The sequence below is a fragment of the Carassius gibelio genome, chromosome B19 (genome assembly GCF_023724105.1).
Source record: "Carassius gibelio isolate Cgi1373 ecotype wild population from Czech Republic chromosome B19, carGib1.2-hapl.c, whole genome shotgun sequence".
NCBI lineage: Eukaryota > Metazoa > Chordata > Actinopteri > Cypriniformes > Cyprinidae > Carassius > Carassius gibelio.
The window spans coordinates 26,770,921-26,786,251 of record NC_068414.1 but is presented as its reverse complement, the minus strand read 5'-3'; the positions used below and the strand labels follow the sequence as shown (position 1 = coordinate 26,786,251).

The window sequence follows — 15,331 nt, the reverse complement described above, 5'->3', positions numbered from 1 at the left end:
TGGCGCGCGCTCAAGTATTAATACTACTCGCAAGTATTAATTCCCGGGGGATCAACACCCACTAATAAAAGGTTCACTTTTATCTTTGTCCACAATTATTTTATTTTATTTATTTTTTTTGCGGCCGCAGTACATCATAAATGTAGCCCAAAAAACCGCAACCCGCAACTCCGTATTTTTTCCCGCAACTCCTTTTCTAAAATAGCCCAATTGTGCGGGAAAACCGCTACCCTGGCAACCATGGCGGTTGTTCCCTTAAAGTGATAATTTACACACAAATTTACGTTTGTTACTTACCTTCATGTCATTTAAAATCCACTTCTTTTTTTCCCTGTAGAAATCAGGCAGAATGTCTGAGCTTCTCTTTTCCACAATGAAAGTAAATGGAGACTAGGGTTGTCAAGCTCCCAAAAAGACAAAAAAGTATTAGAAAAGCATTGTAAAAGTAGAGACATCACTTGTGCACTATATTCTAAAACCATGGAAAAACAGTAATTTAAGTCAATTTTCACTAAATACTGTTCATGAGAATGATGGTATCCATTCCCTTTCATTGTAAGGAACAAGGCAGCTTGGATATTCTTCAATAAATAACTTATTTAAAGTGATCGTCAACTCAAAAATAAAAATTCTGTCATCAGTTACTCTTCATCATGATGTTCGGAACCTGTTTGTCTTTGTTTCTTCTGTGGAGCTCAAAATAAGTTATTTTTTAAAAATGATGATAATCAGAGAGTTTTGGGACCCATAGATTTCCATAATATGGACAAAACATGTCAAATAAGTAAACGGGGCCCCGAATTATTGGTTACCAACACTCTTCAAAACATAGTCTTTTATGTTTCACAGAAGAAAGAAATGCATGAGAGTTTGGATTGACATGAGAGTGAGTAAATGATGACAGAACTGTGAATTTTGCTTGGACGTTTCCTTTGTCAAAAAAGCTTGGAATGGCATAACAGTGAATACATTTTCTATTTTTGGGGTGAACTGTCCCTTTAAGACGCTGTTTCTACATTAAATTACTTTTATTATTGTCAATGTTATCAGTTTGATTCAGTTATAATAACCATATTCTTCCTTTGAACAACAAACAATTTACATATAAAGCACATTTACATGTTACATTACATGTTAGAATTGCGCCTGACATACTAGCATTAGATTAAAAATGACATTTACACCAGTTGTCACAGAACCTGTCATGTTCAAGATGTCAAGTTGTGCTAAGGCAGCTAAACGTGATAATTATGGCAAGTTTGACTACATCCTAACTGACAACACAGCTGAGATGACTAATGAGTTTGCAAATAAAAGAACCTAATGAGTTGCCAAATACTTGTTAATGCGCACCCTCTAGACAGACGAGCAGACACATGCTCTTATTGAGTGGTGTGTTATGTCTTCAGTGCTCCCCCTGGCCATCTGATAGGGAGCTGGCACCACGGCCCAGCAGCTCCAACACGCGTGGTCAACATGTGGGTGGTAATCCTGCTATTAGGGTAATCTGCTCAACCCACCAATCAATAACGAGCACGCCCATCCTCCATCATAGCCCTGTAACAGGGAAAATTAGGGCTGAAGAAAAATGATTTAATCACTGGGATTAAGTGCAGCTGAGGGGGAGGAGAGACTCCGCATGAAGAGTTTAATTTGCTGAGTTAAGACGTCCAGTTTAAGAGTGAACAGATGCCATCTTAAATTGGTTGATATTTATTTGATTATATACCTATTTGGGTTTTTTTTTTTTTTTTTTTTTTTGATTAGGCAGTAAATGGTCCATGTTTTATAGTAAATATAGAGTAAGATTCATACGGTTTCTTCAGAAAGTCTTTGGATACTTAAACCAGTAATTTAAAACGTAGGAATGCCATTGCATTAAGCAACACAATTTTAAACCAAGTGCTGTTCTTAAAGAAAGCACTTTTCAAGCTGAACATTTCATTAAATAATTATTTGGACATGTTCAGATTGTTTACTTGGTTAAGTTAAAAGTAAATTCTCAGTCATTTGTTTGCTGCTCGGTTTGAAATTTAAATATAACATGCAATCAAATGAGTATTTTAATTAATTATATTGAAGTGTACAATTTACGTACTGTATGTAGTATAAACAATATGGAAATAAAATGAATGTTTTATTTTTTGATAGATTATAAATAATCCTAATGTAATTATAAAATGTATTATTTTATTTATTTGTATGTTTGTTTATAATTCCAGATGTCATTCCGCTTCATATTAGAGTAATTCTGTTTTGAGGCATTACGCCTCAACTGGTATAGTAAGTAAACCTAACTGTACTTGTTTTTCCAGAGTGTTTAGTTGAGAACACATGTCCTAATATGTCTGTGTGTTGTTTTATATGTACGCAAACAAAAACTCTCTTGACTAGAGGTTATTCAAATAATGGCAGATCCTTTATCTTTTAACTTGGTAATGCTGACTAATCAGCATCAGTCAGTATAGTGGAAAAACAGGCTGGTGATGTCATTACTGTAAATTGCTGGTGGTAATGCGAACAAATATGTTTTGAGCATAAAAACAGTTTTGGGATGATTGTCCAGAATTTGTTGTGTGTCTAGTGGAGGGCTTGGCACATGGGTGAGCTGGCAGCAGCGGGCAGAGAGAGAGAGGCCGAGAGAGCTGAGCAGGGCACAGCTTTGGCACTAGAGAGCACAACAAGTGATGGCAGTGTGTATCTTCCTGTCCAACGTTCCAACAGGAACAGGTTGGTACTGTATACTGCACACATCCCTGTGTTTGACCATGACCTCACTGCCATCACGTCCAGCATATAGGAAGCAAAGTTTTTCTGAACCACTGCCACTGCCTTTGTCCTTTTTAAAGGGATAGATTACTCGGAAGTCATATTTATATACGGTTTATCGCCATGTTATGAAAGTAAACGGGGAATGCAGCTGTATAGCTCCAAAATGACAAAAAGCAACATAAAAAAAATCATAAACTATATACATTGTAATGTATAGTGAAAATCCTTCTCAGTATGATTTTATTGTGCTTTTTTTTTTTTTTTTAAGACTCCAGTTGTCAGTCATGGTCATAAAATGGAAAAGACCAGCCCAGATTTTCTTCATAAATTCATCTTTTTAGTTAAAAGATAGAAATTAATGTGATTTGGGACAACCTGATGTTGAATAAATGACAATTTTACAGTCAGTAAGATTTTCTTTTTATTATTAAAGGGTTAGTTCACCCAAATATTAAAATTATGGCATTAACTCCATTAATCTTCGCAACACAGTTTAAGATGTTTTAAATTTAGTCCGAAAGCTTCCTGTCCCTCCATTGAAAACGTATGTACGGTATACTGTCCATGTCCAGAAAGGTAATAAAATCATCATCAAAGTAGTCCAAAGTAGTAACACGTCAATAGTGTCACTGCAGTGTTGTGAACGCGCTCACATCAGACCTGGAAGAGAAGACAATGTTGAATAAAGTCATATTTTTATTATTTTTGGACCAAAATGTATTTTCAGTGCTTAAAAATATTCTAACTGACCCTCTGATGTCAAATGGACTACTTTGATGATGATTTTATTACCTTTCTGGACATGGACAGTATACCGTACACACAGTTTCAATGGAGGGACTGAGAGCTCTCGGACTAAATCTAAAATATCTTATACTGTGTTTTGAAGATGAACGGAGGTCTTACAGGTTTGGAATGACATGATGGTGAGTCATTTATCACATAATTTTAATTTTTGGCTGAATGAATCTTCTAAAGAATCATGTGACATTGCAGGCATAAATGACATAAATATGTTAAAATACAAAAAGGTTCTTTTACATTTTAATGGTATTTCACAATAAGACTGTTTTTGCTGTATTTTTTTAAACCTCTTAATGACTGTAACTTTAATTAGTAGCCTATAATTCTTCTTTTTGGGTGAACTGCCCCATTTTGCGGCTTTACCTCATTGCAGCATAACCAACCATATTAAACTAAGACCTGACCTTTCCAGAGTATAGCAATGCTGAAAGACTGATCATATGATACCATGAAAGGCCAAATTAGACTAGACCATACCAAATCAAACCTGGTTAAACCAGATCATGTTATACAATTAGAGCAGAATACTTCTTCAAAGCACAGCACATCATCCATATCAGTGCCACACTAGACCAAACCTGATTATACTACTAAGAACCAGACTAAAGCCTTTTATGATACTTTATTCAGTAAGGCATAATCACACAATGTCTAACAAATGTTCCATTTGAGATTACAGAAACAAACCATTGTTGCCACTGGCTGGAAACCACACAAACAACTCCACCCTTAGACAGAAACAGCCCTTTTTCTCTAGAGCTTTTAATGCAAACCAACACAGACCCAATCTTTACTGATAGAAGTACCCGGAATTGTAATCAAAGATTCAGATACTAAGTTTATATTGTGTTTCTGGCTTGGATTCATTTTGTAAAAAAACATCTAGGACTGGTTCTGCTATGTAAACTTGACTTGACAGTTTTGTTTTACGCAATCGACTTTCATTGTCTGCACAAAAACAACTGAAACATTCTTCAAATGATCTTTTGTTTTCAGCAGAGGAAAGTCGGTTGTAGTTACAGTCTTTGGTTTGAAGGAAAACATTAACAAGCTGTGCAGTTCTTCACTTGATTTATGGAAAGTTTAAGCTTCAGCAAAGACAAACATTCAGCTCGTCAGGGTTTTGCATTTCACCATCAGACGCTTTTATTTATTTTTGAGGGCACTTAAACTGATTACTTAAAAATTACATTGTCCTACCGGATCATAGCTATACAATATTACACTATAGTGCTATATATAACATTAAACTGCACTATCATACACTATATCTAATAGCTGTCGCTATTTAAAGAACAGCTGTTACGAAGTCAGAGGTTTGTAACTCAGGTATTTCTATACGAGGATCACATTGTTTTTTTTAAGGATTCCACGTTTTGTCAAAGCAGTGGTGCATTTGCTCTTCTCTTTACGCAGTGCACCCCTCTGTATTTTAGAAACTAGCTAATAGTCTCTCGTCTCTCTGGAGATGTCCCTGTTGTGCCTTTTTCCTGTGGACTGATTGCATGTGGATTTCAACTAATTGGATCCTGTGGATGTCAAGGCCTTGCTGCTGTAAATTATTCAGAGTCAGGTTTGTCTGTAAAACAACATGTAGAAAAGCACAGCACGTTATATCTTTGGTGTACTTTTTGTATTTAAAACCGCTAAATATTAGATGTAGACTAATCATTGCTGTAAAGTATATAGGTGTGTATATATTATTTTGATTCATACGGTTGTATGAATGGGAAGGAAATATCTTGCAAAAGATTAAAGGTGGAATTTCCAGTGAGTGGTGCTAAAAGTGTTTTCAGTTTTATTCGAAACGGATCACTATGAATGTGACCCCCTGGTTGTTCTACATATTACATCAGTTAGAAAATAACATTTCCAAAGAATGGTGCTAAATAGTTAATGTGCTATTACGTTTGAAAATAACGTACACTAAATCCTACCCTAACCGATAATGGTAACAAAATCAAACGAGACAAAAACATATGCTGAGACAACCACGGCATTCTATCTTGTATCTACAAGTCTAAAAGGTTTTAAAAAAAAAAATTTATGACTCAGGTTTCACAGGATTTGCACCCAAATGCAGTGTTGTACCAGGTGAGCTCCTGAGCAGGTTTACTACGTCAGAAAATCCATGCATGTCATGTGGAGCTGTGATGCAAACATTAAATGTGTTGGTTTATAAATCATGTACTAAAAGTGTTTTTAAGTCATAACAGTACTGTGCAAAGAAACGCACAAAAAAAGTATTAATCAATATTCTACCCTGTGATCACAATTTGTTTGAACAAGAATGAAAAGTCAGTGGTATTTCAGTGCCACTAGTGTTCATTTCATCTGGAAACTGCAGTGAATTGTATGTAGCAGTGCGTTTTTGGAGTTTGTTTAAATAGAGGCACATTTTTCCAATGAGCCTAGGTTGTAAATATTAGCAAATTTCAGCTTCCCCAACAGCTGTTCCTCTGAAAAAGAGCTCCGAGATTATTAATAGCTCAAGCTCAAGGGGTTTCGCTTATTGAGAAAAATAAAGCTACCATTCAGTGCCAAACCTCTCGTATCCAATACAGTGCATCCCTTCTGTTCAGATTACTCAAGTAAGTTCTTGAAGTCTGAGTTTCTAATCGCTTGTGAGTACAGCTATTGCAAAGTGTTGTACCTGAAATCAATATGTTGTTGTAAAAAGTGGAATCAAAACCCCTTATTGTCTGGACAGCAGTTTTGTTTTTAAGGAGATACAATAAGAAATTCAGTCAAACAAATGATTTTGGTGTATGAAGTTTAAAGGACTAACAATTTTCCAGCATTCTACATGCATTTTTAACATTAAAGTTTATACTTTCATTTAATACATTAAGTAGTATTTCTAAATTAACATTGTTATTTTTTTAAACCTATGGCATTAACTGATGCTAGTATATACAACCTTATTTTTTTTAATTTTAAGGCAATGACAGAAGTAATATATACTTAATTCCTTGACAACCCTCGTCACATGATTCAGTTTAAATTTATAATTCATCGTCAGTGCTTCTGGTCCCCTGAGGGCAAAACTCTTCTACATCTGTTTTTTTTTTTTTTTTTTTTTTTTTTTTGTATTGTGACAAGTGATAGTAGCACTGTTCTCCAACACTTCACTAAGTCTGTTTAAAGAGGTTCAGAAAGATCAGCTGAATGATGTCTGTGGTCTGAAGAAGGACACTGGCAGCTTTAGTTCTCTTCCTTTGGGGTGACTGGGATTAAAGGGAGTAATCCACCTCATTTTGGCACCAGACGTCCAGCTGGACTGACCTCAAATCCCAGAGAGCCCGACATGACATACTGTATTCCTCAGTGAGGGGAATGCTCAACACCATTTTGATCAGACATGAGCCAAAAAAGCCCTTTACACAATAACTTGTTAGGCTATTGTTAAAGTTAAGCTGTAGCAAATGACCAAAATAAGCCAATGGGAGAATCTGACGAAAATGAAACAAAATGTACAGATGATGTTTTACACCACAAGAATAAATACATAAACAAACATACAAACAAACAAATAGGAAACCTGTATTTAGATGTTGCATGTAAGATTAAGCCAGCTTTGTCTATATGACACATAACTCCCACAATTCTCAATAGACTGCAAACTACTCAGAAATATCAATGCCATTACTGTAAAAAATGTTTAATGGTCAATTATAATTTAGGTAGAATTCTTCCAAGTAGATATTATAATACTAGTTGTTGAACTAAATTGAGTTTATTGTGCTAAAAAAAAAAACTTTTAAATTACTGATTTATTTATATGATGTCACAGGGCAAAACAGGATTGTTTATATTTATATATTAGTGTTGTCAAATGATTAATCACATCCAAAATAAATGTTTTATTTTACATAATGTATGTATGTGTATTGTGTATATTTATTATTATCTGAATATAAATACACACAAGCATTTATATATTTAAGATTTTTTTTATATATATTAAAAACATTTATATTATAAATTATGAATATAAATACAGACATGTAAATATTTTCGAAATATTCTGTATGTGTGTATTTATGAATACATAAGTATACACAAAACACATACAAATTTGTACTCTTTGTATTCGATTAACTGATCATGTTTTGAAAATCATGAATTGTAGTAAAATAAAATAATTGTAATTTTAGGGTTCAAATATGATACAATAACATTATAAACTGAACTTATGAATGTATTAGTTTGTAAAACTGCTTTAGGTACTGTTTACAGAGGGACTTGCCTGTTCCTTTACAGCTGATCAGGAACACTGAATGTATTGCTGCTGATTTCTCACAGATTGTGTTGGACTGTTGTCAGCAAGAGTGCAAAACGAAATCTTTTTCTCTGGAGGGTGTGAGTTGGGCGTCCTCTCTGCCGATCCATCAAAATTCCAGCTATTGTTGCGCTCCAGTGGTTGCTCTATAAACAGGAAGTGAGACCTCTCATCAGAGCAAAGGCTTCCTGTTGTAATGACACCGCACATACATACACATGTTATTCTCTCTGGTTACTTCTGTACTCTCTCACACACACACACACACACTAGCCTTCTCCTCCCACCACCTCACACACACATATATGCACACATACCAGATGGGAGATGGGTGTGACGGGGAGTTTCATTAAAAAGAGACAGATCTTCTCTTACCAGAACAGGAACACGCAAAAGAAGAACAGAGAAGAGGGAGGGAAAGAGAGCGATCGAGATGGCTTTCATGGTGTTAGATTACCTGTCCTTCTCTGAACTAACCAGAGTGAGAGAAACCAGACGTTTTAAGAAACTTGAGCTTGTTCAGAGACTGTGACGATGACCTTAAAGCATAGATTGATATTCTTTAATGTATTAAGCCCCTGATGCATAACATCAATACTCTGATTATATATATTTTTAAAAATCTTAATGATTGTTTTTACTTCCAAACAACCCTAGTTAAAAATAAACATACTTAAATGTATTTGAAATGCTAAGTATATACTACAAATACATTTTCATATTTATGTGCTTAATAAAATACCTTGCAATTGTACATTTAGTATACTAAACTGGTATACTTAAAGTCTGCTTAATTGTAACAACTAATTTAATGCACTTTAATTGTGCGAAAGTAGTGCTGAAGTCCAATTCAAGATATACTTAGTATATTTGTGCTAAAGTGGAACTGTATACTTCAGGTAAACTTTAAGTATTTAGCTTTTTAAGGCTGATATTATTTAAAGATCATATATATAATAAGTAAGCAAGTACTGACAAAACTGTACAGTGGCTTTTCCCCAGCGCAGACGAGCACTAACTCACATTTTCTTCAGAAAATGTAAAAATGTTTTGACATTCATCTTTAAATACTTGCCACTTCTCATGGTTCTGGTATAATAAACAGTATTTGCAGGGTGAGAGTTATCGCAGTATGAACTCAACATTAATAAATAAACAGCTGGAGAGACAATACTTTGAAGGCCATGAGAAAGACATCTGGCTGCCCTGCAAGCTCTAACTGAGCGACCGTGATCACATCTCTCGCCAAGGACGCAGATATACTTACGGAGGCCAGACGGTTCTTGGGAAGAGTGTCCCACTTGGGCTGCCATCAAGGTCAATAAAGCATACAGGCAGTGGAGGGATGAGCTGTGCTGTTTGAAAGTGTATATAACACAAAAATAGATGAAATGTTGTACTTTTATAGCCTAATTCTGGAAGCTTTCAACAGTTTTTGGACAGTTACATGAGTAAAGAAATACAAATTTTCTGTAAACCATCTAAGAAAAAGATTTTTGCTGTTCATTGCATTTTAATTAGAACTCTGGCAAATATGGGTCAAATCTAAGAGCAGCTCATCTGGTGCAGATCTGGCAACCCAAAGCCAGGCACTTAACCCCGAGTTGCCCCAGGGGGCTACCAAAGCCCCTATAGTCAACAATCGCTCCGGCTATAAACCCAGTCAAGAGGTTTAGGCTGTTCTGTGCCACAACATATGCTAGATGTAAAGATGAAACATTAAAATGGTTTACAGACCTTTGAGGTGAACTCAAAGAATGACCCACATTTCAGCCTTTCTTTTTCTTTTCTTTTTTTGTCACATTTATTCATTTTACCTTGATTTGTTGAGAAAGTGTGTGCAAAAAAAGAAGGGAAGGGAGAGACAAAAAAGAGAGCGAGTAAGAGAGTCTTAGCTGGCCTCACCATGATAATCTAATCCCTGTTCAGAGAGCTTTTTTTAGAGAGCAAGTTAATGCCTTCAGATTATAGTTCAGCTGTAGACCACGCCAACCACACTAGTGTATCTGCAAGCCACTTACTGTCACTCTAATCAATTCTACAGTTACCCAAAGAAATAAATACACGTCTAAAGGGGTTTTATTGAATCAAAACTAAACCCATAAAATAAACTTGTTACGTAAAATAAACAAGAAAAAAACTATAAAAAAAGAAAACACTTTTTTTTATTTCAGAATCATTTCTTATTTCTAAACTTGCACTAAAATAAATAAAACAAAAACGAACATATAAATGAATACTAGAAAAAAAAACAGATTACTTTGCTTCATGAACAAGTCATTAAGACCGGTTTGGAATGGATCAACTGATTCGTTGATGCTGATTCAAAAGAATGATTAATGATAATCAAATAATGATAGGCTGCTGCTTAATTTCAGATTGATACTTCCACTATGACTTCAGATAGTTCATAAATCATATAGACTTTTTTTTGGGTGTATCTTTGTCACTTTGAAGCTTGATGGCCCCAGTCATCATTCACTTTCATTCTTTTAAAAAAAAATGACCAGTATTCCTCAAAGTACACTTGTTGAATATAATTTTTAATTACATGAATTTGAGTAAATGATGATAGAGTTTCAAGATTAGTCGATTTAGAAAGTTTTCAAAATCAATGTTAATTTTAATTTAAAATTTGCCGTTGTTTGAAACTATCAAGTCATAATAGATTGCAGGCATATCATATAGACCAGACCTTTGTCTGTTTGAGTGTGTATGTGTGTGTTTCTTGGATGAGCTGTGTGGCCGCATAGGTGTTATGTCATACTGCCATCAGGAGTGCTGCAGAGGCTCGGCCTGATATTACATAAGCATTACTGCTGGTGTCCCTCTATCATCTCTCTATCACTGCTGTCACACACACACACACACACACACAAAGGAATACATGCACACTTGCATGCTTTGGCTTGCACCCAAAAAACACACATATATGCCCACCTGTGGACACCTCTAGAAATATTTTCCTTTTATCCCACTAACATTTATATGGGAATGTACAACTTTGACAGATCTGCATGAATTATGTACACTACTATTATAGAGTGAATTCATAAGAGTCACTTTGTCATACACAGTCTAGCTGAATAGTAAAATTGCATTAGTACATTGGTGCTCAAATGGTGCTCCCCATTAAAAAGGCCTTTTCACGCTGAACACGAAAATTTGGCTCGATAACACTTTTGAATCTAAACAATGATTGCTATGGGGCTATGCACCAGGCACAATGATTCGTGGGACGAAAAAGCAAGGATTTTTCATCCTGTGTCGATTATTCAAACATTAATATAGATTAAGAATATCTTTAATTATCAAAAACCTCTATTGACCAAAAGGTCTACTCCTTTTAATAACACAATTTAATAACAGTTTTGAAGTTGCTGCTAATCAGAAAGTGTCACATTTGTTGTATCGAACCTAATTTTCAATTCATATCGTCATTCAGGATTTCCAGATTCTTTGCTCGGACATCAAGCACACTAGCAGGAAAATAATCCCTCACTTTATTGCTTGTGTAACCGTGTTCTGGCTTTAGGGAGTGGTGTTGTGTAGCGACGGCGCTGGGAGGTCGTGGAACCCTCGCACGTCTGCCGTCTCTACTGGAGAAACGCTGCTCTCATAATACTGATGTCCAACCATTATCATTCCATTATACAGTTATGAGCTATGAATTCTGCCTGAGCTTGGACAAAACTGCTGCTTTGTGAAGAAGTCACTGCAGCGGTGTAATCGTATTAGTAGATGAGCATCACAAGTCAGTAACACACACGTTGTGCTGCACTGTTGGTTTGTGGTGTAAGATCGACATCAGCAGTGCCATTGTAGTCCGTTTCAAAGCCTACAGCCCCTCTTGCTCAACCTCTCGTGGTATTTTAGGATTTATCAAACACACACACACTGACATGCAACATGTTTGTTTGGCACGGATGCAACAATTAACATATGTGCACAGTGCACACACATACGCACATAGGATTTTGGCTCACGGTTTACGTTTCAAGCCAGGGCGTGTTAGAAAAAACATATGTGTCAGGGACTTGTTTAGCTCGGTCTTTCACATGAGGATATACACACTTTTTCTCTTTCTCTCACACACACACACACTGGCTCAGAGCAGAGGAGTAGTGTCCAGAGCATGGGGCGTTTGTGCTGAGCTGGACTAGCCGTCAGGTTGAATAAGCGAGCAGACAGTTGATTCGCCATAGCCATTCATCAGCCAGAGAAAAGAGAGGAGGGGAAAGAATGGAGCTCTCGCTCAGGGCTGTCTCTCTCAGATACGGGCCCGTGTATGTGCTGCTGTTTCTTTCCAATGAAAGCTGGCTGTCTTTGTGTGTGTTTTTGTTTTTACAGGCACATATGTTGTTGCTTGCGTGTCTGTGGCGTGTGAACAGCGGATCCTGATTTTAAATGCGCCCGTAAGGATGTGATTTCACTTTTGTGAAGAATTTCCTCAAGCATATGGCTGCTTATCAATCATTGATCATTTAATTATGATTTAATTACTTCAGCAGTAATAAAAAGTACAGTGCTAATAAGGATAGATAACAATTACATTAAGCATATTTGGTACAGTATATACTGTAAAATTCCACAAGGTAGCAAATAATATGCTTAATGTGCAACATTTAATTAATTGTTTAAAAAATAATTGTTAATAAAAATTAATTAAAAAAATAGTAAAAAGTAAGATTAATTTACACTATTGCACAATTTTTTTTTTAGATATTAAATATTTTAAACAGCAAGAATGCCCTAAAAGTGACAGTTAAACAGTTAATTTTACAAAAGATGTCCATCTTAAATGCTGTATTTTAATCTAAATTCTATTCATCAAAGAATCGTGATTAAAAAAATATAGCATGGTTTCCATCAAAATATTAAGCCACACAAATGTTTTCAACATTAATAATAAGAAGAACAGTTTCTTGAGCAAATCAGCATGTTAGAATGATTTCTGAAGGATCATGTGAAACAGAAGACTTTTTTTTATTTTTAAATTTCACAATGTTATATTTGTATTTTTAATCAAATAAATGTCTTGGTCAGCAAATATCAAACTTCTTATCAATTCAAAACTTGCATTCAATGTACAGTTTATTATGTTATTCTGTATTTTAGTTTTTTTTCACCCCTGCAATGTTTTTAATAGAAATGTTATAGTAATAACTACAACAGCATGATAAAAAGTGACGACAATACAAATACTTTAAAAGCACCATAAAATGGATTTGTATGAATAGTGTGCTATAGTCTAGACATGAGCTTTGAAAATCTGTGAAAAATTACCATCCCCTCGTCACAATAAACTGTCATTGTGTACATTTTATGCTCCACAGTGGAAAAAAAGAGCATAAGGATTTGAAACACTGATGAGTGAGTGAGGGTGACCAAATAATGACAAAAATTTTGAGTGAACTGGGCTTTTAAGATGACTGAATCACTGTTTATAAGGTGCTTGACTTGTACTGTGTATATACTGGCGAAAGTGTGTTAGGAATGACAGGTAAGAGTTGAGGCAGGGGCAGTCTCAGCCTCAGACGTCATGGACCGTTGGCTGAATGTCTGATGCATATGGCACACAAAAGTAGAAACATTTCTGGAGTTTCAAAGTCGTCATCGGATTGGATGAATTATACAGGATTTCCAGGAAGTGTGTCACGTTCTTTAATGTTCCGGCTGGAAACAAAGATGCCATGACACCAAACCACTTCATGAAAGAAGAAAGCTGTTGTGTTTACAACTTTGACGATGAGTGCTTATCAGGATCAACTAAAAGCTGGATTTTCAAAAGTATGTGTAATATTCAAAATTTGCAGCATAGAATCTTTAAAATACGGCCGAGAGTTTTACACACCGGTCTGTTATTGTGGCAACATTTCCACACCCCGAAATGTGATGCTGAACGCATGAACTGTGATTGGTTGTTTGACATGTCAGTCAAACAGCCTCATGGGAAGGCCTTGGATTCCAGACCTTCAGCCGTCAGTCCAAAGGTCTGGCTACACGAGACTAAGGCAGGGGTAACAGCCACAGACGTGTCAGAGGAAGGTTCCTCAGGAATCTCAAATGAACGCTGGCTGTAGCCCATCTGTGGAAACCACTAGAATCACAAACACCCAATCATAACCACTGTCAGTGACCATAACTAGTGGACAAGGATGAAGTCTATATAGGGAAAGCATATTTTTGAAGAACTCGAGTTGTAAATCTTGTTTTATGCCTATGTAAGGTGGACAGGCTACAGTTAAGTAGTGTTCATTTCATAAACACTGTAGAACAAAAGGCCCTTCACCCTGTGCAAGCTGTATCACTAAGCTTTACATTTCAGCTGAATAGAAACACTTGTGCCTGTTCTCCGTTCGGTTTTTATCGTATGACCACATCTGTACTCACATTCCTCATGACACAGATTTTAACTTTGCTAGACGTGACATTTCGTGTAGCATGTCCAACCAAGCCTGCTTCTTCTTGGCTCCTCTCATTTCAAACCTGGGGGAATCACATCTCTGGAACACACCAGAATATTTTCCGTAATTTAACATGACAACGTTAGCCTCAGCACCTGCTATCGTGCTCACAATCGTAAACTTGCAACAGGGCCCCCCTTTTATTTCAGCCATAATCAGCAGTCGAGGGTACTAGGCAGGATCTACTCCAAAATGGGACCAGGAGGGACTTCCCTTTGTCTTCCCCAACCAGACATGCTTCAGACAGGCCTCTAGCGTAGGATGGACCCCTGCATTCAACAATGGCCGTGTTGGACTCCCCGCAGCTCAGAGGAGGTATAGACATGAGCTATTGTGACAGTTCTGGTGCGAGAGGCACAATGCAACTGTAGTTTGGGGGGATTTGAGATCCACCAAACTGTTAGGAAGGCCATAGAGACAATATGGAGTTTTCTCAAAAATGATGGATAACAAGTGAATTTCATCACTGCCAATTGTGATTTTGAATAAAAACAAGATAACATTTGTGCATTGAGTGGAAATCAAAAACTGATGTTAATTAATATAAAAGTTTTTGCTTGTTTCGTTTGGCTTGTTTTAGGACAAATAATGCATAAAAAATCTCATTGGTTGCAGTCAAACAAGTGATTAATCTGCCGTCCATCACATCACACTGAGAACAAAAGACAATCAAGCTCTTCTACCTTCTCTTGTCAGTATTGATGCCTGTTAGTGGTTTGGTTACTGTCTCTGTGTATTTGGATAAAATGGACAATTTGGTTTAGGATTTGAGTGCACACACGCGTACTGACACACACACACACACACACATACACAGAGCTCAATTTGAAAAATGCACTGATCCTGCATTGATGGAGCTGCAAGATGAGATGAACTGTCTGGGGATAAGTAGGTCAGCAGAGCTGAGGTAAGCCCTCCGAGAACAGCCATGTTTCAATAATAACCCCACTGCTGACGTGTGTATATGTATGTGTGTGTTTCGTGTAGTGTCTGTCCTTACACATCT

At 36.3% G+C, this 15,331-nt stretch overlaps 1 protein-coding gene and 1 long non-coding RNA gene across 5 annotated transcripts in view; one reads left to right on the top strand and one right to left on the bottom strand.

Moving 5' to 3' along the window:
- LOC127979760 (zinc finger protein 516) overlaps positions 1-15,331 on the top strand; it is a 36,998-nt gene that overhangs the window by 5,952 nt on the left and 15,715 nt on the right. The gene's annotated exons all lie outside the window — the stretch shown is intronic.
- LOC127979762 (uncharacterized) overlaps positions 7,653-15,331 on the bottom strand; it is a 46,084-nt gene continuing 38,405 nt past the window's right edge. The window contains exon 6 of the long non-coding RNA XR_008158864.1: positions 7,653-9,213. This is a non-coding gene — a long non-coding RNA (uncharacterized LOC127979762). The remainder of the gene's footprint in view (positions 9,214-15,331) is intronic.